Here is a 25602-nt window from a genome sequence, read left to right on the forward strand (position 1 = left end):
ATCCCTCAGCGTTATATAGTAGCAAGCAACATGGCAGAGTGAGGGAAGAGGCTTGGCAACCCATGTAACCCAACATCAAATTCCAGCTAGTGCTTTTGCTGTACATGATACAGCAAGAAGTTAGATTTCTAGTTTTCAAGTCAGGTATAATCCCAGACCATGTGCAGGTTCTGACACAGTGGAGCAGCAGACAGGTGGTATGTGTGCATCTTACAGCCTCTTTCTTTCCTCACCCTCCATTAGTCCAAGGGACCATGCTCCAGTTCTCTGACACATTGGCAGAGACCACAGACAGAAAGTACAGAATGGAAGCAGGAAGACTTTCAAGACCCGGAAGCATTTCTTAAAGTAGTGCTGTGATTTGTAAACAAAATGACAAAAGAACATTGGAAGTGCGTATATCTGTTCACTTTTCTAGTTCTTGGAAAAAGTCAGCTTAACATTGATCATTTTGCTGTTACCTCCTATTTTCTTGTTTTGTTCTTACTCCACCTCTATATTTCAGTTTCAATCAGAAAGTTTATGATAATACAATACTAACTTTTCCTCCTGTTTTACAGGATCCTGGAGTCATCTTGATAATCCACAACAAAACTAGTTTCTTAGATGTTTCTCCCTTTAATATCAGTTTTTGTAGTTAAACTCTGTAATCAATCTAGGCAATGAATGGTATTAGCACTTCACAAACCACATTATGCTTCACGACTGAGACATCTTTACTTTCTCTGAAATAGAACATGAGATAGCATAAGTCAACTCAACTAAACTCCTCATTCTTTCATTGACTCTTCACTAAATGTATGAAGTAACTTCTTCTTCCTTTTTTTTTAATTTCCCTTGACTTTTTAAGTCAAGGGAAATGATTTTAGTTGTTTCTGGATTTTTCTCAAGCCACCAAGATTGGTAAATGTTATAAATGTCAACATTTTTTCCTTAAAAAACTTGATAAACTTTCCAGGAAAAGGCATTTTGATGTTGAAATCAAAAATAGAACTACAAACATTTTGGTAACTTTTCAGCTAGTGTAAAAGTTTGCAAGTTAAATTTGACCTTAGGTTACTATAATATATACTTCTGTTAACACAAGTTGAGATTCTTCATTGGATAAATCTTTTCTTCTAAAAATAATTGCACCAATGTAGCTGGAAGTAAACTTACATCATGTGTAAAAATGACTGTTTATTATTGCCCTTTACAGATTATCCTCTGAAATAATGAGCCCACTTTGAAAATAAAATCTTAGTGTTCTTTTGGGTCAAGCATGATCCCCAATCCGTATTACAGATGAAGCATTTAAATCAAGATGACTTTACATAGAGATGTTTTTCAGTGAGTCATTTAGTGTCATAGATAATCACCCAGGTTAGGTGATTGTCAGAATCTAATATTTGATATTTATTACGTATTAAAACATTGCAATATTTTATATTAATATATTATTTAAAGTATGTTAGAATTTATATTCTAACTGCACTGTTGCTTAGTACCTATTAAGATGAATATAGTGTGAGGATTTTCTCACATATGTATTTCATACTTTCTGATTAGTGTCAACATTTATTCTTTAGGTCATCACAGAGTCATGTATCTGAATGGCCCTCATTTTGGAGCCAACTCCCCTCCACAATTTGCACTGGACACCATATTTTGGTTTGGAAGGATAAAAAACCTCACTTCTTGCATTTGTTCATCCATCCATCCATACATCCATCCATCCATCCAACTGTTGACTCAGACACATTTTTATTGAGCCAGAAGTATGGTTGGCACAGGGGAAATAATTGTGAACAAAACCATAACAGGACCCAGCTCCAGTGCTTAAAGAGTAGAGACAAATAATCAAGTAATCACAATAATACATGTGGAGCTATAAACTGAGATAACTCTCCTGGAACAAAGATCTTCAATTCTCTAAGGACCCTTAAGAAAAGGAACATGATTTTAATTAAAGACTCAATTTGAGATGCAATTTAGAGAGGCATAAAGGGCCAGAACATGCAGGACCTTGAACGTAACTTTGAGGATTTTAATCTTTATTCCAAGAGCAATGGAAAATCACTGAAGGAATGTAAGCACCAGGGCAATGTCATCCGATTTTAGTTTCAAAAGATGGTTTTGCCTGAGGAATGAAGAGGTTGGAATAGGTCCATGTACAGACAGGCTAATCCTTAGGCTAGTGCTATGATCCCTGTGAGGATATTGTTAAAAAAATTGTTTACTACATTGTACAGTACCCTGTCTCTGAGGCTCTGTAGGGAAATTGTCCCTCCTGACTCAATAAAGGGGTAGTTGAGTCTAACCTGAGTTACAATTTGTTTTTACCTTATAAGCACTTAATGGATATTTAGCTTATAAATATTTATCTAATAAACAGTAAGTTGATATTTAGATGTAATGCCACTAATTATGCTCTCATATTATCATTGGCTTGCAGAAAAGCCTTCCTCACATCTTTAAGAATATGGGACTCTAGAGTATTACATTTTATGCCTTTCTCATTTCTAGTTTTATCTTAATGTTTTAACTTATTTTCCTCTGCCTTAAATTTTTGGCTTCATTTTGGTATTATACTGTGCCCCTGGAGTAAAGAATTCTATATATAATTAAATAAAACCATGAATACATTTAAAATACATGTCAATGCCATAAATGAAATGTTTGAACAATAAGAAAATATGTTGACAACATATCCAGCCTATATAAGGGCAAAACTCTGAGGATGGAATGGAGGTATGTCTGAAAATAATGTTCCTTTGGGTATAGAATTGTCACTTGAAGATTGTGACAGCTAATCTCTATGTTGCTATGAACTGTATTGCTTCAAGATGTGTAAAACTGGCAGGACTCTGAATTCCAGACAGCATTCACTCTTGACTTCGGAGTATGCTCATGGAATTTGGTATTGCACAATGTTGTTTGGAATTCATAGAAGAATTTGACTACTTCTAGCTTGAGATATGAAGAAAAGATCTTATCTTATTTAATACAGTAATAATACAGGGTTTTCAATACATCCTAGCTTAGATGAGACACAATACTTTCTTAAATGGTATAGTCATGCTTTAGATCTAGTGATTTGGTAGCATGCAAAGTCAATAAGAAAAAGATTTAGAATCTAAAATGGAAAACTGCATATTTGCTGCTCTTTCTCAATGAGGATTTTTCACACTTACATAAATTTCAGACTAATTACCATTTTTTAAGGCCTTGGATGAAATAGTCATTCTCTTTGGAACAAGTAAGCTATTACCTACTCATTTGGTAGAGTCTTAAAACCCTAACATAGAGTGATAAAACTGCCAGGCTATGTGTTGTCAAGCTTAATAATGGAGCAGAGGCAGCAGAAAACTACTCAGCCATGGAGGGGACGCAAGGGAAGGCTCACCAAAGGAACCATTCTCCACAATAATCAACAGTCAGTGCATTTCATTGCCTCTGCCTTATATCTACTTCATCTGGTCCACATCTGTCAATTCTCACCCAGTTGTCCAGGGGTGTACTGACGAGGGCAGATGGAATTGCTCCACATTGGTACTCTGATTGTTTCATTGTACACAATATGAGTCTCTCAAACTGCATGCTCTTTCTAATCTGTTTTTTTTTCACAACTGGCTTAAACTTTATCTGAACTCTTGAACACACTTCTGCCTGTGGCTTTTCTATTTTGTGAGTACCTTTCCTGGCTGTGGAGCAGTGCTGTGCTTATGATTGTGTCCATTGCCACTTGAACCTTTATAGTACGTCCTCTTATCATATACCCAGGGATTTCACATTGATAATCCACCTACATTGACATTCTGTTCTTGGTGTCTTTCTCTCTGGACTCAGGATCTTTACCCTCCTTCCTAGCTTTGTAGTAAAGCAAATCCTTATTCCTTATCTGGTTCTTGCTGATCTACTCAGGCCCAAGGATAAACACAACTCATTGTCAAAATAAAGGAGAGAGAAATAGATTGAGATTTTTTTTTTTCTGAAATAGGGCCCTGAAGAGAAGAAATGAGGAAAACTCACTGATTCTACATGTTCACTGATCTGAGGACCACAAAAAGAAAAATTTACAACTTTGCATATTAACACCATCTGATAGATTTTATTTGCATGAAAATTTGTGGTACTCCGGCATCCTTGCAGAACATTCTTGGACAATTCAAGGCAAATATATGTGAAACAGGATGATTGCCAAAGTGAACCTAAATAAGCTTGAACACTATCAGTATTTTTTTGTGACTTTCCTAATCCTAATCTTCCCACAAAAGTATTTAGTGATTCCTTATTATTATTCGTTTCTTAACATTCATGTCTCCCTGTAGCTTATTTGCCTATATGTCTCCCTGTAGCTTATTTGATTTAAAAAAAAAAGAAGCCTTAACTCTTTTATATCTAACCCATGACCATTCTAATTTAAAAATGCACTTTATATCCATCTCATTTCCTTCTCAAGCACCCAAGTCACATGGGTATGTCACACTGAAGTCTCTCACTGGAACTAATGCTATTGTCTTCTGGCTGGATTTCCTGCTTCTACTTCTGTTCTTTTCTAAGTCATTTCATCCAAAACAGGCAGAATGATACTGCAAATAACAATATCACACTATGCTGTTACTTTATTTATTTTTCTTCAAAGTCTTCTCTTTGCATATAGGATAAAATCAAAACTCTCCATACCCAGCCATGCCTGGGATCATGTGATGCTTTTCTTCTATCCATTTATTATGTCCTACAAGTCCTATTTTGCCACCTTTCTAAATTTTAGAGCTTTGCTTATATGTCTCTTATGTTCTTTAACATCTCACTTTCTATTTAGCCTTCCATTTTCATTTGATATGTTACTTTTTAGGTGAGATCTTTTCTGGACCTTCAATTTAAGGTAGCTTGTGCTGTCATATGATTTTCTGTACATAGTAATTTTCTCTGATAGCATTTTTTCTCACTTTTTCACTTAGGTACTTATTTGTGTGATGATTTCTATGGTGACTGTTTTCTCCATAGGCTGTGAACTCCATGACAGTAGGCACCATGCATGATTTTCTTTATACTGTATCCTAATGGGTAGCATGGGGATTGGCACATAGTAGGCATTTGATATATTTACTGAATGAATGAGTGCAGATTCCTTATCTCCTAGTGTATTTGTTCACTTATTCATTGAAATATGTATCTTGGGTAAAGCAACATCTTCAACTCATTGGCTACAGCAGAGACAGAAAAAACTTCCGCTTTGTATGTCACTTACCTTCTTGTGTAGGGAAACCAGTAATAGGCAGTAAGTATAGCAAATAAACAGTGTGTTAGCAGGACATGAGTAGTAAGGAAAAAGTGGAGCAGAATAATGGAAATGCAGTACACTGGTGATGTGACTTGCTATATCTTAGACCCATTGAAGGAAGACTTTCACTTGGAGAAAGATTTGAAACAATTGATAGATAATTAGATATTTAGAGACAATATTTTCCATTCAAAAGAAATAGCTAGAGAAAATCCAAATGAGAACTTGCCTGGAATGTCTGGGAAACAGCAAAGGATGAAGCAGAGTGACTACGAGAAGGGGCATGGAAGCAATGGTCAAAGATATAAAGGAGGCAAGTAGGTAATGTTGGCCTTTTGACCACTATCATTACTTTGGTTTTTACAATGACTGAGTTGGGTGAGCCCTCAAGTGGTTTCAACAGAAGAGTGACAGGATCTTGCTTTTGCTTAAGTAGATCTAGAGTAGAGAACAGATTATAGTAGGAATGGGTAGATGCAGGAAAACCTACAGAAGAATGTAGGCAAGATATGGTGTCTTGAATCAAGATATAGCAGTAGTGGCAATTAAAAAACAACTTGGATTCTGGGTGTGTTTTGAAAGTAGAGTCCTAAGATTTTTGAGTTGAATGGAGCTTTGAAAGAATGCATGGAGTTAATTACAACTCCCTTGTTTTCAGCCTGATTAACTGGAAGAAGAGATTTGTATCCCAGTCAGACCAGGGAGAGTACAGGTGGATGTGTTTGGAGGGAATTGATAAGATTATATTTGGAGATACTGGTGGAGAGATTAAATGAGTGGTTGAATATACAATTCAACAGAATTACATGAGAGACTGACCAGTGTAGGAAGTGTCAACCTGTGAGTGGCACATAAAGGAATAAGATTAGCTCTCACCAGGGAGTAAGTGAAGACAGAGAAGAGAGTAGGAGAAAGGTGTGGGTTACTGCAAATGTCATTATTATAAGACCTGAAAGAAGAATTTCTTCATAGCCAATACAATGCGGGACCAAATATACGGAATGAAAATAACTGAATCTGTTATTGTGGTCTATTGAAGTAACATTACATTGTAATGTTATACAAGTTTTAGCTGTTCATAATTGAGAATCAACCTGTAGATACTATTTTAAGGTAACCACTCAGAGTCCTCTTAGCCAAATTTTCTGATGGGACAATGGTTTTCCCCCATAGAAATATAAAAAAATGTCATAAACCCTCATGTTTTAAAACAGGTTTTACTATGTTTATAAGCAAGTATTTGTTCAGTAACAGGGCTAAATTCTTTCTGTTAAGTCAGTTAATATTTACATTTGGGATAGCAAATACACGTTTTTCATGGAATAGGACTTTATCCTTAAATAGACTCCAACAGTGAGATAATTAATCTGAGAATTATGTTTTCAGATTTACAATATGGCAATGGAGTTGGGGGAAAACTGAAGTTATATATCTTAGTGTTCTGAATTAGTCACACAATACTGTACAGACACATTCTATTAGAAGTCAATGAGGAAAAAATAGCCAGGTTGTATTTAATTTTAGAATCAGGTTTGTTCCAAACAGCTTTGAAGGTCAAACTTGGTTCTAGATAATTCACTGCTTTGAAGGAATTTAAGGAAGTTGGGGTGGTTTCAGGGTTAACAAAGGAATTCAGACCTTTGGGTTTAGTTCAGTTCATGACCCCACAGAGCCACCACTAAATAACTCGGAATCAACTGAGGTTGTTGCTGAAGGAGTTCAACTTGAACTCCACTTTCATTGTGGTTCAGATGGATGCCCTGAAACCAAAAAAGCATCCATGGCATGGAACCCATCCTGCACTGTGATGGGCAATGTTAGTGGATTTGGTAAATCACTTTCCTTTGGAACTCTGAGGTCTGCAATTTGTACGACAACACTTCTTTGTGTTGTGTATTTCTCATCTGTTTGTGTCAGCCGAGACACAGAGCAAATGTTTAGTAAATGATTCCAAACTCTTTGCAATACTTAAGCAATACTAAAAGCATGTGGAATGTAATCTTCGTTTCTCAATTGCACACTGTTATTTCTAAATATAAAAACCTCTTAAGATTTTTTTTCTCCATGGTTGATTCCTATTCCTTCAGGAATATACTGAAGATTGTGTCAAGTATAAGAGTGGTTTAGAGTCGCATGGCTGGAATCAGGGCCTAGCTTGCCACTTAACTGGGCAAATTCCTTCAAGGCAGTGTCCTCACCAGTAAAGTGAGATTAATAGTAACATCCTGAGATTACTTTATTTTTTTCAAAGATTTATTTATTAATTTACACAAGAACCCGGCTACAGGCCAGATGCATGGGAGGGTGAGAGGATTCACCAGAGACAGAGCGGGGAACAGAACAGGCAGACTGACGAAATACACTGCTGAGGGGAGCAGTGGACGCAACAGGAGAGATCTGCCGTGCCATGTGGGACCCTCGCGGGCTGGCTGGGATCGAACTGGCACTGCAGAGGCTGTGGACAGCTTCACAGTGCAGTGCTCAACTGCCTGCGCCACCAGGGGAGGCCCTGAGATTACTTTAAAAACATAAAATAAGATAATTTATTCAAATGTTTAGCATAACGCCTTGCACCTAGTAAGTGCACAGTAAATTACAGGTTTTTTTTTTTTTTTTATTACCTCCAGTCATTCTATGTCTGTGGGACTTATTTACATTTAAAGCTCTTTAATATTTATTGGTCTTAAATTCTGACATTTTTTGTGCATGACATTTTTTAAAATAAACTTCATTGAGATAATTTACTACATAAAATAAAATATACCTATTTTAAGTGGAAATTTTTGTGAGTTTTGACAAGTTTATCTTGGTAACCACTGCAACAATCAAGATAGAGAATATTTTTGTTATACCAATCAAATTCCCTGAGGCTTTCCCAGATAATTTCCCCACTTCAGCCCCAAGTAAATGCAACTGTCTCTGCTTTCTGTCACTATAATTATGTTTGTCTTTCTAGAGATTCATATAGATGGAATTCCCCATAGTATGTGCACTTTTGTAGCTGACTTTTTTTTTACATAATATAATATTTTTGATATTCATTTTTGTGGTTGTCTGCATCAGACAATTCATTTCTTCTTATTGCTGAAAAGTGTTCCATTGTATAACTATAATAACTTTTAAGTCAGTTGCCTATTGCTAGACATTGGTTTCAGCTTTTCACTATTATAAATAAACATCATTTATGAATAAGTATTTGTGTGTTCTGGTTGTATATACCACACAAATTCTTTTGAGATCATGAAGATTTGGCTACTATGAATACAGATCATTTATGTGCAAGTTTTTGTATAGTCATATATTTTTATTCCTCTGGTATATGCATGGGAGTGTAGTCCCTAGGTCATTAGGTAGGTACATTTAAACTTCATGAGAGGGCCTCCCCAGTGGCACAGCGGTTGAGCGCTGGGCTGTGAAGCTGCCTGCAGCCTCTGCATCACCAGTTCGATCCCCGATCGCTGGCGAGGGTTCTGCCCGCTGCTCCCCTCAGCAGTGTCCTCTGTCTGCCTGTTCTGCTCCCTGCTCTGACTCTGGTGAATACTTTTACCCTCCCACGCTTCTGACTATACCCAGTGCTTGTATAAATAAATAAAATAAATCTTTAAAAAAATAAAAAATAAACTTTATGAGAAATTATCAAGCCTTTTACCAATGTTGTAAAATATTATTCTGTAGTACCTATGAGAGTGTTATTGGATGAGATTAAAATTTGAGCTAGCAAAATGAGTAAAACAGATCTCCTGGATTTGGATGGCCCTCAACCAATCAGAAAGCCTGAGTGGAACTGAAAAGCTAACCCTAGGCCAAGTAGGAGGGCATTCCTCCTACCTAACTACCTCAGTTGGGATGTAGGACTTTTCCTGCCTGTGGGTTCAAGCTGAAGAATTAATTCTTCCTGGATCTTGAGCTTTCTGGCTTTAGGATTGGCAATTACAATCATCAGCAATCCCTACTTGCAGATCTTGGGATTTCTTAAGCTTCATAATGAGCCATTTTGTTAGAATAAATATCATATATGTATGATACATCATACACAGACAATATGCTTGTACACTCCTCTAGGGAACCCTGAGTAATAGTCCTTTTATATGTAGCCATTCTAATATTTGTGTTTTGGAATCACATTATGATTTCACTTTGCATTTCCCTTACAGAGATATTAAGTATCTTTCCATGTGCTTTTTGACTGTTCCTGTACCTCTTTTTGCTAAGGATCTGTTCAAATTATTTGCAAATTGTTTCTCACTTTTTGTTGATGTGCAAAAATTCTTTGCATACTCATTTTCCTGCCTTTGTCAGATATATATTTACTAAATATTTTCATCCTTAATATAGCAAAAATCCTTTTTGTTTTATTGATACTGTGTTGGAAGAACAGGAGATTTTAATTTGCCAAGTCCAATTTATCATTTTTTCTTTTATTTTGAAGTCTTGGTGTTCCATCTCAGAAATATATTATTAGATTGGCAAGATTTTTCTGTATTTTTTTTAAATTAAAATTTGCATTTTGGGGGCCTCCCCTGGTGGCGCAGGTGGTTCAGCACAGTGCTGTCAAGCTGTCTGCAGCCTCTGCAGTGCGGGTTTGATCCCGGCCAGCCAGCGAGATGCCCAAATGGTGCGGCAGATCTCTCCTGTCTCGCCCGCTGCTCCCCTCAGCAGTGTATTTCATCAGTCTGCCTGTTCTGTTCCCCACTCTGTCTCTGGTGAATCCTCTCACCCTCCCATGCATCTGGCCTGTACCCTGGTTCTTGTATGCATGAATAAATAAATATTTTTTAAAAATTGCATTTTTATATTTGCCTGATTAATTTCAACTTAATTTTGGGGCCTCCCCAGTGGCGCAGCGGTTGAGTGCTGGGTTGTGAAGCTGCCTGCAGCCTCTGCAGCACTGGTTTGATCCCTAGCCGCCAGGCGAGGGTCCCACATGGTGTGACAGACCTCTCCTGCCACGCCCGCTGCTCTCCTCAGCGGTGGTGTATTTCGTCAGTCTGCCTGTTCTGCTCCCTGCTCTGGCTCTGGTGAATTCTCTCACCCTCCTGTGCTTCTGACTGTACCCAGTGCTTGTATAAATAAATAAATAAATCTTTAAAAAAAAGATATTTATATAGCAAACATAAAGGATGGAGATAGTATTCCCCTGAAGCAGAGGACTAGTTTGTTTGCAATTTAGTGTAATAAAGATAACATCACTCCAGAGCAAATGTTGGGCATGTTTGTTTACACCCATTAAATAGGATTGTGGCTTCTTAATTTCAGCTGTGATGCAAACCTATTTTACCTACAGTTTCCACCTAAATCTGCCTCTGTTAGTCCTCTAGGACTTGACAGGTGATGCAAATCGCTCTTGCATAAGTAAGAAAGTTCCTGGTCTCTAATCCAGGAGTTCCTTGTCTTCTGCCTGCAAGCATCCTTCCAACAGTGGCAGTTAATTATTGGCTTGCAAGGAGGGTAAAATCTGAGACTCTTCCCAGTTTTTTTTTTTAATTATTATAGGATTTTTTAATAAAGATAACAAAAATGAACAACAGTGCAAAAAATAAGTAAATCTAATTATATAAAAAAGATACATTAATTGACAATACCATATGTGTGGTAACATATACCTGGAGAGGTGGGAGCCTGGAGAGGTGAGAGCCTGGAGAGGTGGGAGCCTCTCGTTTATTTCTTCCCAATTCTTGAAAAGTTCTCAGACCCACTTTGTGATTTATCATCCATCTATGAAGTACATCAAGGGGAATGGAAAGGACAAAAGGAAACAGAGCATGGATGTCTTTAGCTTCCTGTAATGTAACCTTTACTTGATTAAAACCTTATGTCCAAATCCTCCATGGAGTTTTGTGTCCTTTAAATTATCCAAACTGTGTCATTATCGCAGTGCAGATTTAGGTTTTCAAATCCTAAGTAAGTAAGCATGCATGCTAACCTTAACACAAATCAAACAGAAGGTGCTAGAAGGGGAAGGATAAAGCTGTACTCTGGTATCTTAAATGCTAATTTGTCAAGGTTATAGTTTAGCAAGAGTAGGTTTAAATTGTGATTAAAATTACTAAATATAGTAATTTTTTTTGCTGGTTTTGCTGGTTTGCTGATATAAATTAAGTTTATTAAAAACTTTGATTACCAGACATGCTATAATCAATCAATTCAGCCACTATGATTGAACATATAGAGGAAAAGAGTAATTATTAGAATTGAGACTCTACGTGCCAAAAATAAGGCTTTCTCTTAAGAGAAAATGATTTTTAAACAGAGTTGGGCCACAACAGAAGGACGAGACATGGAGAAATGGATTAGTTGGATTGTTGGTAAATGTGTAGATTTGGCACCAGAATAGTTAGGAACCTCTCCAGCACCTGCGATTTTCTCTGCTGTGTTCCAAGTAAAATACTTAAAGTAGATTATGGAAATAGAGGCCTAAGGATAACTGAAAAATTGTGTGGAGAATGTAAAAGAGGACTAAAGAGAAAAATCTGTGAGACAGAAAATGCTGGGACACTTTTTGATATAGGGATATCATACTAACTCCCCTATACACCCCTCAATTTCTCTATGTAAATGGCAGGTATGCTTCAACAATAGGGGAATTTAAGGCAGGTTTCAGAGGAAGGAGACCAATTGTTATCGAAATGTCATGGCACGGTCTCCAAAAGATGTAACATAGGCAAAGATAAGCAAGGTAGTTACTATATATGGAAAGTGCTGGATAAAGAGAGACTGGTAATTACAAATGTGATTAAATGTGAAAAACCAGTAGCAAAATGGCTGAAGAAGCATTCTGAGAGTTAGACTGTATGTTCAATGTTCATTTTAATCACAATCAAGTGATAGTGAAAATGATAGAAATGTAGTAGAGTTTTGGGGGTTGGGGGAAAGAGGCAGAACTCATTGAAAGAGATGCTCCTTCATAGTATGGTTTGGGATTCCAGTTGGCTAAATGTGGAATTTGTGTGAGATTGTGAGGATCAGAGTGAAGCAGGAGAACATCCTAAGAAATGCATTTTGTTTAGAGTCTGTAATAGAAGTGGAGAACTCATCTGTTCATTTCTTCACCACTACAGTATGTCCCGTTCTTCATCCTGAGCGCTGGCCCCGTGCACCCACCCCAGCCCATGCTGATTCTCAGCAGCGGCCTCGCAAGGAGTAGTAACAAGCAAGAAGCTTTTGGTGTAGACACATTTTGATTTTTCACATTAGTTAGGTTGGTAACTACATCTTTGTGCTTTCAACTTTCCTCCTGCTTTCCCTTTTCCCAGATTCTCCCACAATTGTATAAGATTTATTTTTTATAATTATTCTTTACCCCATATCTCATGGAGAGTCTGCTTCAATAAATGAAGCTGACTGATGCTTGGGTTTTTTTAAATTTTATTTTAAAGATTTATTTTATTTATGCATCCAAGAACTGGGTTAGAGGCCAGAGGTGTGGGGATGTACTGAAATACACTGCTGAGGAGAGCAGCAGGTGAGACAAGAGAGGTCTGCTGAGCCATGTAGGTAGCAACCTGGCCAGCCAGGGATGGAACTTGTGCTGTGGTGGCTGCTGATAGCTTCATTGTGCTGAGACTTAACCCCTTGCACCACCAGGGAGGCCCCTGATGCTTGGTTTTGAAAAGCTAACATTTTATTTTAAAAAAATACATGCTATATTTAAGCCAGGCTTATTTGTTTAATTCTTAGTGGAAATAAATAAGAGTTCTGTAACAAATGCAATAAATGCATTTTGATGTATTTGTCATATAGAAGGCATGTAATTTTTGGTATATTATTGAACCAAACATTTTGTTAAATTATTGAAGGAAAGAGTCATCATAAAGACTAGTCTTTAAAGAAAAACAGCACTAACAACCCAACAAAATGCATTTTTTACTTATTTATCATGTGTGACATAAATGTTCTTTGGAATGACGTGATCTTATCTTTAAAATAAACACATATTGGGCCTCCCCGGTGGCTCAGCGGTTGAGCGCTGGGTTGCGAAGCTGCCCGCAGCCTCTGCAGCGCTGGATCGATCCCCGGCTGCTCCCCAGTCACTGGAGGAGGGTCCCACATGGCGCGCAGACCTCTCCTGCAGCCCGCTGCTCCCCTCGGCAGTGTCCTTCGGTCCTTCTGCCTGCTCTGCTCCCTGCTCTGGCTCTGGTGAATTCTCTCACCCTCCCGCGCTTCTGACTGTACCCAGTGCTTGTATAAATAAATAAATAAATAAATAAATAAATAAATAAATAAATCTTAAAAAAAAAATAAAAAATAAAAAAATAAACATATTTTAAAGCAATAGAATCATAGCAGTTTGCCCGAGACATAAAATTTGAGTACCTCTAGTAATATTTATTTAATATTGACCTTATCAAAATGGGATACTACAGGTTTTTTTTTTAAATCCTCTCATAAGGAAATTTTGATGCCGTTTTAATGATACTATTGTTAAATTTGGAAAAAGAAGTGTTTGTATTCAAACTTTCTTTTAAAATGTTTGTTTTAAATCCTTGGAATGTCTATACCAAGCATTCCACTTAGAGGGAAATGTAACAAGAGGTCTTCTCTTCGGTCTCAAAAAGATGCATCCTATTATGTGTACCTTGGCTTCATTGCAAGTTCCATTCAGTGTAGATATGCTAGTTTATAAATGCTCCACCACACTCCAGAAATGCATGCGCACTGCACAACAACATCCAGAAAAGAAACAAAATTACCATAAACAAGTATCATTAAAATAATTAGTCTCTAATGTTTATTAACCAACTTCCCAACGTAGGTTGAGTCCTGTACCTTTTCATTTGTCATGAAGAACAGCAAGGCATCAGTCAATTGTTATGTGCTTAGCTACGGGTGTTTATTAAATGCTAGGATCATCCTCAGTCTCCTGGGAATTTTTAATACATTGTCCACAGATAGCATTTCTTATATCCCAAACATATGTGGTCATCACAGACCACTGTGTGTAATGGGTGTTGTGGACTGATAGGGAGATGAAAACTGCTTACAAATATAGGCTGTTCAGAAACATTCAGCTGAAGGTCCTGCCTGAATTTGGCTACAGTGTCAGGACATTGCTGTACTAAGTCTGACATCTAGAAGACCTGGCTTCTGTTTAAAGGTCTAATAGTGCACGGTACTGAGTTGTGCACTGATTCTCTCTCTCTCTCTCTATATATATATATATATACACAATTTTTTTTATTTAAAATTTTTTAATTTAAATTTTATTTTTATATTCCCCATACAGTTACAACCCCCTTATTTTGACCCCAAGCCCTCCTTTCCCCGCCCCCCACCCCCATAGAGTGTCTCTGGTTCATAGTTGTTTGTTGATTTTGATATTTTCTTTCTTATAGTTATTCTTTTTCCTGGTCCCTTATTTAAGTTTTCTAGGTTCCTGCTATGAGTGAGACCATCCGGTATTTTTCTTTTTCTATCTGACTTATTTCGCTGAGCATGATCCCTTCCAGCGCCATCCATGTTGCTGCAAATTGCATGTGTTTATCTTTTTTGAATGCTGAGTAATATTGGTTCTTGATAGGACTCTTTTGTTTTTCTCCTTCTCTCCTGGCATCTACTTCCTATTTCAATAAATGTGTAGGTAGTATCTATACTGAGTTAGGTTTGGACTTTTAAAGATGAATAAAATTTGGACCTTGGAGTCTAAGGACTCATGGTTGATGTACATGTTTAAGTAGAATTATTCCAGAGACAGGCAATTCAATAGATCATAAATCTAAAATGTGTTAACAGCACTATTAAAATGCATAGAGCTTACAGTGTTATTCAAGAGGAAGCAGTAATTTCTTCTTTCTGAAAGCCTGAGAAGCTTCAAGGAAAAGGTAATGACTGGTCTGTGTCTGAAGGGTTGTATATTTGGTGTGTTTGTGCGTATGAATCTTGGCAAGTTGAGTGGTGGAGCAGTCTAGGTAGAGAAGGGGTGCGATACAAGACACAGAAGTGTTTTCCTTACACAAAACCTCTCTTCATTCACAGAGAAGGACTTTTGAAGTGACTTTGAAGGACTCTCATACTCAATATTTAGTAACTAGCCCTAATGTATGCTAGGAATTGTTATGAACACTTGTTTGCTTGTTCACATCAAACAATGATCCTATTCCTCATGATACCTAATCTCCAGTCAGAGAGCCAGTAAGCAACAATAAACCTAATACACAATTTAATTATATAGTAGATTGGAAAGTGATATATGCTATGGAGAATAGAAAATCAAAGTAGTATAACAGGCAGCCAGGATAAGAGAGGGTGGGAATAAGTCGATACTGAGTGGGGTAGGTACGCCTCATGGATTGGACATGATTAGGTCAAGGGTTTGAATACATGAAGATATGGGGGGTAAAGGTAAAGGGAAGAGGTAGGCAGCAGAAGTGGGCACAGAAAGAGTATCAGAGAGAACTGGAAGAGGCTAGGTTGGTTGGCCAGGTGGGTGGTAGATTGTACGGGGCCTTTTAGGCCTCTGTAGAGGTAATTAGGATTTCAGTTTTAAGTAAAACTAGAAATGAAAGTTGTGGTTTTGAGCAAGCAGTGACATTATAGACATTTCTGGAAGGATTGTTCAGCTGCTATGTTGTGAATAGATTGAAAGCTGACAAGTTGGATGCTGGGAGAACTGTGAGGAGGTCACTGTAGTCATTCTGAGAGGAAAATTACCACTTGCACTGGAAGTCTAGCAATGAGATGTTGAGGAAGTATGGATGAATGTTATTAAGAATAGATAATATTGTCAGGTGAAGAATTTGAGTGAAAAATGTGAGTTTTGTATGTGTTGACCTTGAGACTCCTGTGAGATAACCAATTATTTGTAATTTTGTTTTCCTTTGATGGGTTAAAGAGTTAGTGATAAGTATTTGGGAAATATCAGAGTATGTTTAGCAGCAGTTAAAACTGTGGGGAATTCAGGAAAGCCTTCCACTGGTGCATTTCAATATTCTACCCAATTAAAATTTCCTAAAGTTCTGCTTTGCTCTGTCATTCTTCTCAGCTTTGGTAACTACCTGTTGTTTGGGAAGTAAAATTGCCTTCATGTATCATAAAAGTTTCTTTTTGATCTGATCAAACTCTGTGTTTCTGCTTGATCTCCCTTGATATGTCTTATTTAGCCTATTTTGATGAAATCTGACTTACTCTGCACTCAGCCCTCTAATTTTCTGCATGCTGTTTGGCTTAGTCAGATGCACTGGCCCTCTTCTCTATAAAAATACATGTTCCTTTTACTTAAACTCATGCTGTGTTTGTTACTAACATTTTATTTATGTCAATTGTGTTCTGGAAATGATTCTTAAAAAGCTCTGAAAATATAATTGAGATCATTTGAAATACAAAATAGGTTAATTTGTCTTTTTGAAGGAAGGTTTTAAATTTCCCTTAATAAAAGACAGTTAAAGTACAAACCACACTGGATTGCAGCATTGAGTCTTCACCTTCATATAAATCTAAAAGGTGGACTGTTAGGCTTAATTAACTCTTCTCTATTTACAGCTATCCTGTAAAGCACTGTCTCTTTAAAGCAGTAAACATCTGTCATGTGATTAATATGGCTGGGGAATTTTAAGTCATGCTTTCTTAATTGTGGCTTAGAGAATACTTGCAAAACCTACTCAAACAAAGGAAAGTCAATGCATTTGATGTTGGACAACACTGAATTAATAATCTATTTTCAATTAATTGATGATTTGGTCATTCAAGCAAACTGGGGAAGAAATAAGACATCCCATATATCAGACTAGTAAAAAGAATCAAGAAGATGTTTTCTTTCAGGCAATCCTAGTAAAGTGAAATCACAGTGTGACATTTAGAATCAAAACTCAGCTAAGGTGGCACACTAGTTCCTGAGAGTTCACCTACAAAGTAGAATAATTGACTGACCCAAGCTCAGATCACCATTATATCTGCAACCTTGAGAGCTTTTCCCACTTCAGCCTTTGGGTTGTGATAGAAATGGAGTTTTTCAATGATTTCCTCCCACTCTACTAATTTTATGAAATATCAGACTCCTGAATTCAATTAGATCTTAATTGTATATAAATATTTATAAAAGTAATACTTGCATATGAATGTGTTCACCGAGTGAACATGAGAGGCAAACACTACTTAATGAAAGTTAACAATGAAAATGCTGTATTGTCCATGTTAATAAGTATAATGTAGAATGATTGAATTCTTTATACTGCTTATTTATTTGTCTCCTCCTAAAGTGTATTCTCTAAGAGAGCAGGGACTTTCTTGCTTGCATCACTGTGACATCCCCAACAGCTTAGAAAACTACTGTCGCATACAGGGGCTCATTAAATATTTGTTTAGAAAAGAATGAATGAATGAGTAAAATGTGGCTAAAATTCACCTGAATTTATTTTGTGACTTTCATCTGGAACCTTCAGTGTTTTCTAAATGTCTGTTCTATATTCCTGTGAAATGAGAACACGTATCACCCTGTGGGAAGAGAGGAAAATGCTTTTGCAAGGTCACACATGCCCATGTTACATTTACCTGTTTAGAAGAAAGTATCTGTTCTTAGTCATTACTCACTCAAAACTCACTGTATTGGAGACTGAGAGTAAAATTCTTAGGGCTGTTCTCAGTATTATTCCTCAATCTTTTACCATTTGTGACCTACTGATATTACCACGTCTCTGAGAAATTCTTTCCAACCAGATATCTCTCTTTTTAAAAAATATAATTTTTATTATATTTTGTATAATCAAAATACACTAAACTGTACATATTGAAGACATATAGAGTGTGGTGTGTTTATATATTCACATATACATTACTGAAAACAACACCATCATCACTCCCCAAACTCTCCTCATGTCTTCAAGTGTATCTCTTACTCCATTCCTCCCACTATCCCCATTCTCAATCATATTTATTACTATAATTATTATGCACTTTTGTATTTTATAAAAATGGAAGCATACAGTATAAATCCTTAATCTTTACCTGGCCAATTTTACTAAACACAATGATTTTGAGATCTCCCATGTATATCTATAGTTCATTCTTTTTTTGAAGAATATTATGTCATTCTGTGGCTACACTACAATATATTTCATTCTTTATTTACTGCTAGATAGGTGAGTTGGTTCCAGTTATTGGCAATTATAAATGAAGTCCTTATAAACAGCCACATTCATGTTTCTGGGTGAACATATGTTTTTGTGTATCTTGTGTAAATCTGAAGAAAGACATGAGTTATGTGCTGGGTATAAATTAAAATTTTTGAGAAATTGCCCAGTTATTTTTTAAAATTGGTGTATCACCTTACATCTACATCAGGAATGCATGAGGGTCCGAGTTCTACTATGTCCTGCCAGCATTTGTTATGGCCAGTTATGAAATTTTATCCTATCAAATAAGTATAGTGGCCTTTCATCATGTATTAGTTTGCACATTTTGATAACTAAGGGGGTTGAACATCTTTTCTAGGTACTTATTGGCCACTTATATATCTTCTTTTATTAGATAGCTGTTCAAATATTTTACCTATTTTCTTACTGAGTGACTTGTCTTATTATTAATGAGTATTAACAGGTCATTCATATATGCTGCATTAAAGTCTTTGATATATGTGCTGTGAATACTTTCTCCCAGCTCTTGACATGTCTTTTCACTTTTTTAATGATGTATTTTGAAGAACAAAAGGGGTTTTAATTTTGATGAATTACACTTTGTCAACTTTTTCTTTTAAGATTAGAACTTTTTATGTCCTATCTAAGGTTCTTCCTATGACAATTTTGCAGAGATTTTTCTCCTTCATTTCCTTTAGAGACTATATAGCTTTGGGTCCTATATTTGGTTCAATAATTCATTATGACTTATCATCCTTGTATAGGGCATATGGGAATGGCTGCTCTTAATTTTTCTTCATAGAGGCATCTAGATAAGCAATAACTTTTTGTTGCAAAAACTATCTCCATTAAATTTTACATCTTTGATAAAAATGTATTGACAAAACGTATTTTGTTATATCTCTTCACTTTCTATTCCATTCTAGGTATATGTCTTTTTTTATTTGCAAATGTCAAACTCTACTGATTATTGTAACCTAAAATAATGCAAAAGTTATTTCATGTCCTTTGTATTTGTTATGGCATTTTATAAAACTAATGCAAATGACATGAGAAATGATTAGGAAAAGAATAGTCTTCAATAAATGATGCAATGATAGCTGGGTATCCTTTGCAAAAGTTTTAATTTGACCCCACATTTGCAAGTTAATATCAAATAAGTAATAGAAAAACTCTTAAGTTTTGTCTTTAAAACTTTAATACTAAGACTCTTAGCTAAAGAGCTAAACCTTTAAAACTCTTAAAAGGTAAAAGTAAATCTTAATGACCTTAGTATAAGAAATGGTTTCTTAGAAATGACATCAAAAGCACAAACAATAAAAGCAAGAAAAGATAAATTGGACCACAGAAAAATAAAAACTTTAAAATTGAAAATGATTGCAATGAGAAAGTGAAAATACAAGGCACAGAATGGGAAAAACTATTTGTAAATCTGATAGGGACTTGTATCCAGAATATATGAACGTGTACAATAGTAACAAAAAGATAATGCAATTAAAAAATAGGTAAATGATTTCACTAGACACTTCTTTAAAAAGATATGCACATGGCCAATAAGGGCATGGAAAGACCCTTAATACTTTCAGTCATTAGAGAAATGAAATCAAGACTCACTTAGATAACACTTTACACCCACTAGGGGGACTATAATAAAAAAAGACAGATAATAACAAGTGTTCATGAGAATGGGAAGAATTACAAATCTCATACATTGCTGGGGAGAAGGCTCAGCCTATTGAAAACAGTTGAGCAGTTCTTTACAGTGTTAAACATAAGATTTCCGATTGGCTCAGTAATTCCCCTCTGAAGTATCTATTCAAGAGAAATGAAAACATATGTTTATACAAAAACATGTACACAAATATTCATAGCACTGTTAATCACAATAGCCAAAAAGTAAAAACAACCTAAATGTAAATCAGCCAATCAATATGTAGTATATCCATACAAAAAAAGTTTATCATTGAATAAATAGGATTGTAATACTAATATATGGATATGCTTTGAAATATCATGTCATGTAAAATAAATGAGGCACAAATAACCACATATTGTTTGAGCCCATCTACATTAAATGTACTTGATTAGGCAAATACTTGCGTACAGAAAGCAAATCAGTAGTTGTCTTAGAATTCAGGGAATTGTGAAGTAATTTTTAGTAAAGGGTTTCTTTTTTAGGGTCATTAACCAGTTATAAACTTAGATTTATATGGCTGCAAAACTGTAACTAAACTCAGATCCATCTAGTTGTATATTTTAAATAGATGAATTAGATGATATGCAAATTATCTCTCTATAAAGATGCAAAAATGTCACTTAGATAAAATCAGACAATGTTTTCAGGAATCTGAGAGAATAGAAATTATGGAATTGCCTATATTTTCTATTTCTTTATGATATTTATTTATTTATTTATTTAAGAAGATTTATTTATTTATTTATACAAGCACTGGGTACAGTCAGAAGTGTGGGAGGTGAGAGAATTCACCAGAGCCAGAGCGGGAAGAACAGGCAGAAGGGCCGAAGCACACTGCTGAGGGGAGCAGCGGGCAGCACGGGAGGTCTGCGCGCCATATGGGACCCTCGCCCTGTGGCCAGGGATCGAACCGGCACTGCAGAGGCTGTGGGCAGCTTCACAGCCCAGCGCTCAACCGCTGCGCCACCAGGGGAGGCCCTCTCACGTTATTTAAACTGTTATTAAATACATACATGATAATGGCATGTGTCCTTTTATCTCTGGTAATAATCTTGTCTTAAATTCTGTTTTATATTAAATCACTATTTTGTTTCTTTTTGTGCTATTGTATACTTCCGTGCATTTATTTAACCCATCATTAATTATATATCTAAAATTTGACTCTTTTAAGCAAAATATTTTGAGGTTTTTCTGTTTTATCCATGCTGTCAATAGCTGCTTTTACTGTAACACTTAAACCATTAACATTTTATGTAACTTTGATGGAGCTAGTTAGGTCTACCACCTTATTCTTTTCTGTCTTATTCTGCTTTTGCTCTTCGGTCTTTCCTCCATTGCCCTCTTTTGAATTACTTGAACTTTTTAATCTTTTAAAATATAGCTACCATCTTTATGATTATATCTCTTCACATTTTTAAATTTTTTTTTTAGGAATTACAAGGTGCTTCCCTCCCCTTTCACAGTTTACTTAAAGTCAATATCACAGTATATATGACTTAAGATAAAACATACAAACCTTGCAATTAAATAGGCGGTTACACATACTCTCTCCTACTGACCTGTATGTCATAAGTTATCATATGTATTTCATTGATATGCATTTAAATACCTAGTAGCCAATGCTGTAATTTTTAATTGATAACAGACATGGCTATATAAAAGCTAAAGTTGAAACTTAATTGTTTAAATTAAAGCAATTATCATTTCAGTTGCTTTTGTTTTATTCTTGAAGACTCAGTTTGTCTCTGGTATTTTCTTTCTGCCTACAGAATTTTAGTATTTCTGGTAAAGCAGAACTTCTGGCACAAATTCTTATTTTTCTTTGCCTGAGTATATTTTTATTCCACCTTTCAACAAGTATAGAGTTTTTTTGTTATATTGACAGATTTTTTTTTCCTTCATAGTATAAAGATTTCCACTGCTTCTTGACCTCCAGGGCAATTGATGAGAAGTCTGTGGTGCATATTCATTGTGTCTCTTTTCTTCTTATGCTTTCAAGATGCTTTTCTTTATCTGTGTTTGAGTGCTTTGATTATGGTAAGTCTAGATACAGTTTTCTTTGAGTCTATTGTTCGATGTTTGCTGAATTTCCCAAGTCTGTCATTTTATTTCCTTTGACATATTTTGAGTAGTTTCAGTTCCTATTTCTTCCAATAATCTACCTGCCCCAATGTTTTCCTGCATTCTGGGACTCCAGTGACACACAACTAATGTTTTGATATGTGTCCTATGGATATCTAAATCTCTGTTCATATGTTTCAAACTTTTTCTGTCCGTTTCATTGGAAAATTTGTATTTATCTTCAACTTTATTGACTACCTTTTGTCTTCTCCTATTTTCCATGATCCCATTCAATGAATTTTGAAATTTTCTCAGATCACATTTTTTTCCAGTTTTTGCATTTTTTATTTGGTTCTTTTTAATGTTTGTTTCTGAGAATTGCTATCTCCTATTCTTCTGAAGTTGAGTATACTTATTTGTCCCCAGATAAAGCACAACTCCTAACTCCTGCTTTACAGTTTTTGTGGGACAATTCCAACTCCTAAGTCATCTGGATTTAGGTGTCATTTCATTCTGTTTGCCTAAGAAGTAGTCACATTCTTCTGACTTGTGTGTGTATGAAATGATTTTAGATTGAATCCTGGAGACAAGAATGCTGTGTTGAATGGACTCTGGTGGAAAATATTACTGATGGTTTCAATACTTTATGATTATTATTTATAAACAATCAATTCACTTTGATTCAGACTGTAAATTCTCTCTGATTTTTGATGGTTGTGGAAGTTCAATTCTCAAAGCCTTTACTGTTGTCATTTGCCTTTGTATTGCACTTGCGCAAATAATTTGTGAGTTTGAGACTTTGGTAGTTTATGCACAAGATTATTGAATTCCATTCTCTCATTCTGTATCCCTGGGGAGTCTCCTTTTTTTCTCTCTCTGCATGCATTCCTTTTCCTGATGCCAGAGAAAGAGAAGCAAAGTTGAAAGAGGAGAGAATGGAAAACTCCTTCCATGTACTTGGTGCTCTAAACATTAACATTCCCTATTCACTTGTTTTGCTTAATCTTCAGAGTGCATTAAGTTGTTGATTTTTTTGTATTTTGTTTAGAGTTTTGCATGTATGAAGCAGAAGGGACAAGCTGTAGTGATTTGATCCTTCATACTATAATCAGAAATTCCGTATCTATAATATCTCTGTATGTCGTTGCTGTTTTGGTATTTACACCAATTTCATGATCTTAAAAATGTATTACAATATATCAAATATTACAAAAATTTGTATTACAATATATTACATATCTGGCTTTAACTTTATTACCAAGTGACTTCAAAGTATAACCCATCATCCCATTAAAAAGAATTCTTCCTTTCCCTTGATCTGAAATATTTTTGTATAGTGTCCTGTAAATTATATTTTTATTCACTAACTTTTGATCTAGGAGTGCTTAGGTGCAGAATTTAGAGCAGGCAGTATAGGTTGCTCTTTAAATTGCTCACTGGATATTTAAGTCTTGCTGAAATCCCTTTTGTAGAAATAAAGAGAAAGGATGGATTCAGGATAATGTGGATACTTTTTAAGTAAATATCTGGTAGAGGTTTAGTGATTCTGAGGTGGAGTCTTTTTGTCATTCTGAGTATTAAGTGTACATGATAAAGTTTGTCTCCAGAATTTGTTATGCATTAAATCTGTGCTAGCACATGTGTGCTAGCTGGTGTAGATCATGTTCCTCAATATGCATTTTACGATCAATATTCCTCTCCTCCTTCTCTGCACTTTCATTTTCAACTCTTTTGTTTTCTGGCCTTAATCAAGCTGTCTCAAAAGCAAGTGACAAAAAAAATATCTTTCCAAATTTCTGGATAATGTACGTGGCAAAAAGTGTGTTGGTCCCATGTATAAAACTTCTAGCCAGATACTGTTTTCAAGCAGAAAATAGTTGTTTTTTTTTTTTCATGAGGAGCATGAGTTTTAAGTATAGAAAACTAAATTTATTAGAAGAGAAAATCTACAGATGCTAATATTCAATAACTTTTACAACTCATGATAAGATATATAATTTTCCTATTTGGCATGGAAATTGAAGACAGTAATTTATCAGGGAATTACTGAAGTCATATGTAATGTTACATACATTAAGAAGGAATTTGTTGATACTTTCTCTAGGCTCAGCTTAATGATTAATGGTCAATAAACCAGGAAAATAACAAGATAGTTTTAAAAAATATTTCATGTTTCATGCCAGTTATTTCTTCACAAGATAAACTTTTTCGCTAATATGCAGCTTTACTTTTGCCATATTTTGAAAGAAAGGCAAATGAACCCAGTGCAAAAAGGTATGGCAATTAAAATAAGGACATTTATTCTAAAGGAGATTAAGGGGAAAAAAGCTACAATCTTTTTAATGGCAGTTATTGCAGATCAGTGACCTATTGTCTGTGGACAAGGGGTCTCAGGAGCTACCTGGTGAGTAACAGAGCAGGAAAGCAGAGGTGATGATAATGTTACTATTTATGCCATTATAATTAGATATTAGCCAGTCAGTTCTTCGTCCTTTAAGCTCATTAATAACAGGAAAGGTACAGAGTGGACTCTGCATTAAAAAAATTATTGCAAAGAGAATTTTTAAGTGTTTCTTGCATTTCCCATTATATGGAAGTACAAATTTAGGGATTAAAATGATGGTAGTATATTTTAATTTAGAAAAAAAGGTGTAGAAAAATAGAAGGAAAACACGCAGAAAAGTAAAATCATAATTTGTCTCTTTATCTTTAGTAAAACTACTAGTGACACATCTCAATCCCTATTCTTTTACGAGCCAAGGAATTTAATTCTCTTCCTTCTAATGAAGGCCCATTTTTTCTTTTTTTGGTGCTAAAATGCTTCTGTGTTCCTTATAAACCTTCTGGGGTCATGCAGCAGATTCATTATGAAATAATCATAATTAGTTATGATCCACTTGCTTTATTTGCTCTTCCAAATAACACTGACAAGTGATACCTGCAAGTTTTCCCAATTTTATCCAAATAAATAACATCTTAGTAGTGATTTTTAAAAATTGAATATAAAAATAATCATTTAACTTATCTTTTAAATGCATTTACTAAGCATTTAACACTGGAGAGTACAATGCTAAATAATTTATATAATATATATGATTATATATACATATAATATATATATATAGCTGTACATAGCTCAATAGAGTTATGAATAAGACTTGAATAAGTCTTTCCAAGTTGTTTTACTCTGATACTTTGCTCTTCAAACATTTAAACAGTTTAATCAGCTGGACATTATTTCATTTTTTTAAAAGATTTATTTTTATTTATTTATCCATACAAGAAATGTGGTATAAGCCAAAGGTGTGAGGGCAGCGGGTGAGAGGATTCACCAGAGAGAGTGGGGAGCAGAACAGGTAGATCAACTGAAATACACTGCTGAGGGGAGCAGCGGGCAAGACAGAAGAGGTCTGTTGCGCCATGTGCATTAGCTCCGTGGCCAGGATTGAACTCACATTGCAGTGGCTGGCGAAACTTGATGGCACTGAGACTTTAACCTATGTGCCACCAGAGAG

The sequence above is a fragment of the Talpa europaea genome, assembly GCF_964194135.1.
Source record: "Talpa europaea genome assembly, chromosome: 4".
Classification (NCBI taxonomy): Eukaryota; Metazoa; Chordata; class Mammalia; order Eulipotyphla; family Talpidae; genus Talpa; species Talpa europaea.